Consider the following 5,008-nt stretch of genomic DNA (forward strand, 5'->3'; position numbering starts at 1 on the left):
CGTACATTTCCATGATTGCAGCTTAAATATAAAAGTAATTTACTTTAAAAAAGTAACTTATATAAAATACTAATCAATCATATCTTCTTTAAAAACTAGCGACCAATCGTTTTTTTAAACTCCAATCGTATATTATCTACAGATTAAAAAAAACTCACATTGTTGATGGAGGCACGTACATTCTTATCCCGTTACAATAACCATAAAGTGGGGTCGACATGACTTAGTTCACGGTACGGACTGTACAGCAGAAGGCACAATTTTTAAATTGTGTTATCGTTTTAATTCGATTTGTATTATTACTTTATATTAAATTCTTATACAAATAAAATATAATCTATACTGTAACGGTCTTTATTTCGATAAAATTATATTTGCATCATTACTTTATGTTAAATTCTTATCTCATGTCCACGTTTTTACATTAAATTTATATACTAATTAATACTAAATAATTATATACCCAACGTATCAAACGTATACTACTAACTTCATACCTACACTATCATGGACTGATTGCATTTTTAGATGGTCTGATTCGTAGTAACTGTCAGGAAGAAAAATGCCGTCATTGAAAAAATTGTTATTTTTCTCCAAAGGTTCTGAAAGTAAATTTTCATAAGAAACAGTATAATGATATGTCATTTTATTGAAATAAAATGACTTACAAAATAAAAAAAAAATTAGATTTTATAAACAAAAACGACAAGCATGGTACTTTATTCGCTGAATCCTGAATCATGTGGAGTTAAAAACATTCAGATACGTTTAAGCACCTGCTCAACCTATAAAATCACACCTCGCAATGATTTGTTATCGTAACACAAACAGCAACATCTTACCTCCAGCTACTTAAGAATCTGGATGGTTTACGTGTATTTTGAAATTAATACAATTTCAAAAACAATTCGGTTTATTTAACTATTGAACCATCAAAGAACAGGTTGTTTACTAAACAAGCGATCAGTAGGAAAAATCTTAGGTGTCCACTGTATGAAATCGAACCTGAACTAATTAGAGATGCAGTACAAAAAGAATAAGAAACGGTAAAAAGAGCATAAAAATTATGCAGTACTGTTAATAGAAAAAGAATAACAGAGTAACTGTGAAATAACACTAACTACTGTGCAAATTAAGTAATAAATGGTTTTTTAAATTTCTATTATAGTGTCTGTAATTATAACAGCATGAATGTACTATGACAAACTATTTATAATTACATTTTAATCATAAATTTTTTAGGTAAATAATCTGGGTTTTTTCCCATCCAGATCCAAGATTTTCCTTACGTCGCAAGTGGCAACCTTGATCCAGAGCGACCATGAGATCCTGCTTAGCAGTGAGTCTCAGAAACATAGTTTTGTCACAAATACGGCTTTGCCGTTTTACATGATAGAAATTGTATTTAATTTAAGATGTTTGTAAAATTATTGCATTTAGTTCATACTTAATTGTTATAGTAAATAATATTTGTAATTTTGGATTTATTTATAATTTTTTAATATCTAGAAATATCTAGTTTTAAATTCTGAATTTTGTCAATTTATATTTTTATTATGTGAAAAATCAGAAAAAAAATTTGAATGGAAAAGAAAAGGTTTATTAATTACTGTATATTGTCTCTATTTATATACACGCAGAAAAGGTATAATTTTTAGAAATTAAAAATGTGTATCTATCAATGATTTTTAAACATTTAGAAGCAGATTATTATGTAGAATTACAGCAAGAAATTCGGGTAAAAAAGAATAGTCGTACCTTACTTTTTCGACTTCATATCGAATGTGGTTTCTAAAATGATTATGCAAAATAGTAGTTTGTAAAGTTGTAAATCAGTTCTGTGGGTTATTATCTGTTACCAATTTATTTTTTCGAGTAAATTGAAAAAACTCTTAACACAAGTAAGCACAATTGAAAGTATTCAAAGCAATTAATATCTGAGATAATGACCGAAAACTTTTGTAATCCGAAATAATTTATATCCATAATAACCGAATAACCGAAACACTTTTGTGAATCGAGGCTAGTATTGTATTTTGACATTAATGATAATCTACTTTTATATTGGTATAAATAACTTTTTGAACCGAAATTATAAAATTTGTAAATTGGGGATGGGTTGTGTTATTGTGTACATCTCTATCCAGTTTGGAAGCTTTAAACTTGCTTTTTGATTAAAAATTACTCGGTAGATACGAGGCAATAACTTGCTATAATAAATGTGGTTGTGGATTATAAAGTGGTATGACAGGAATATAAAAGAATAGAGGTATTTGTGCATGCTATATCCTAATTTTACAAGTTTATTATACAGTATTTATTTTACTGCAAATTTAAATTATAGAAAAAGCAATATTACATTTATTTTCAACGTATTTTAATATCAGGGTCACGACTCAACTTCCCACGGTCTGTCCTGGGCTCTTTATTTCCTGGGAAGATTCCACGAAATACAAGAGAAAGTGTATCTAGAATTGAAAGAAATTTTCAGAAATGATATGAATAGAGATATTACTATCGATGACCTGACTAAAATGACGTACTTGGAATGCGTAATTAAGGTAACTTTTTAATTTTTTAAAATACACTTAAAGATTAGATTTATATGTTAAAAATTTCAGGAGTCGATGAGAATCTATCCTCCTTTTCCTTTNTTTTATATCTTGCAACTTGTTGTTAAATAATAATATTTTATATTTGTTATTGACTTGAAGCATTAAATAGTTGTCATTGAAATAGGTAATTACGTGTTACCTGCAAATTCGACTCTTCTCATAAGTATCTATGGCATCCATCATAATCCTTCTGTTTACGAAAATCCCGAAGTGTTCGATCCGGATCGTTTCCTACCTGAAAACTATAAAAATCTTCATACTTTTGCATTTTTGCCATTTTCTGCCGATCCACGAAATTGTCTCGGTAAGTGGTTAGTGAATAAATACAAAAACGAAAAATTATATTTATTAAAATGATTTATTTACAGCAAGTAAACTTGCCATGATTAAAATGAAAACAGTTTTGGCAAATGTTCTTCGAAATTTTAAAATTTACTCTTTGGACCCTCAAGATAAGATTGTTACTTCTGTTGATAATATCTTGACCCCAATATCAGGTATAAGAATGTGTGTAGAAAAAAGATGCATGTTATAAGATATGAAACAACATAAACGTTGGGATATATTTTTATTCCAAATATATATGAATGTAGGCTTATATCATATAATCTAGTCTGGTGCATCTAAACACTGCATCGAAATATTTTTACATATTATTGAACTTTACTCGTAATCTGTAGTTTATATTTTTATAGGTAAAACTGATGAGAATAAAATGTATTATGATTACTGTTATTAAATCTGATTTATAATAATACTACTTTTTACTGTTTATTGCATTTTATTCATTTATCACATTGATAATTTCCCACATTTAAGTTTACGTAAATTAAACTATTGTTAACAATCTGTTGTTCGTATTTATCTGTATTTTATGAAATGGGTCGAACGTAGATGACTCAGTTAATGATGAGTTGGATACAAAATACTTGTATTTCATTTTAGTATTTTTTAGATAAGATACAGAATGAAAATTATGGGAATTTAAATTTAACAAAGATATTTAAAATATTTGACAAATTAATATGTACAGTACCTTTATTAACAGAAACACTATGATTATACGGCACACATTTCGATAAACCCTACTCGCCATTCATATAAATGTATACAATTGCTGAAGATATAGGTCCAAAACTTAACACGATATTATACAGAATGTATCAGAATGACGTTTTAAAAATTTGGGGGATTATAGAGAATGAAATTTTGAACGTTTTGATATCAGGAACCTATTGCTGGAAATTTGAACTAAACTGTCTGCAGCGATAGAAAGTGCTTGACCAACCTTCACTTTGGTTGCTACCCTTCTGTCTAATGACGTCATGTTATTGCTGCGGATAGAAGACTGTTAACATACAACTACAGTGGTCTAACTGAGCCTGTGTACAGGACGTTGTGTACTTAGTGCTTGTCGTCCTTCAGGTCACCCGTTGCTCCCACTGGTGCTGTGCTGTAAACACACAGCTAGTCAACGTGAGTCCCTTGTGTACGCAACACCTGTAGGAATAGTTCATGAGCTTACGGAGCGCATCTTTACAGCATTTAGTACCATCAGAGGAAAGCGTGGCATCTTACAGAGGATCGGACAAAACATGGTTCGTCGTTGCACATTATGTAATGAAGTTGGTGATCGTCACATTGAATATTTTTTCTAAAGTAGTACAGCCACTGATTTAATGTACAGTTTGATTGTACTCTACTGTTTTATCAATAAAACTTGTCACAAATACTGTAATTTGCTGTTTCATTCCGCATACCGACCGCATAAAACGTGCAAAATACTGTAGAAACTTTATATCAAATTTCCGGCTATAGTTTCCTGACATCAAAATCTTCAGAATTTCATCCTGTACAATCACGCAAATTTTTAAAACGTCATTCTGATTCACCATGTATATAATAGGAGTAAAAATTGTATTCCATATATGAAATACAATTTTTACTCCATATAAGAAATACAAATACAAAACATCAAATTTATAAATAGTTTGTTCTGTAGTTAAAATCTATGAGCCACCATGAAAACAAAAATGCAAACATTTTAGGAAAAATCAAAGCAATAAACTTGCTTTTGTTTTCAAATTGTTTATACGGATTTACGGAGTGAAATGTCCTGATTCTAATATAAATAGTATGTGCAAAAATTATAAAGTATGTAACTTTTTCTTTTCTTTATTCTTGCTTAAGTTAGGCGTTTACGTCTATTACCGTTATATTTCATCTTATCTTAGATTTTCCATTATCTCTTCGATTAATAAACGTTAAATCAGATAAATTTCATAGAATAGTAACTGTGTACGGAAATCGACCTCTTACGTCGAGCTCCCTGAACATCAAATTCAACTTGCACATTGCCTGTTCAGACTTACACTTGAACAAGATATGCCTAA

This window comes from Centruroides sculpturatus, unplaced genomic scaffold (genome assembly GCF_000671375.1).
Source record: "Centruroides sculpturatus isolate CEXI.00-Female unplaced genomic scaffold, Cexi_2.0 scaffold242, whole genome shotgun sequence".
Classification (NCBI taxonomy): Eukaryota; Metazoa; Arthropoda; class Arachnida; order Scorpiones; family Buthidae; genus Centruroides; species Centruroides sculpturatus.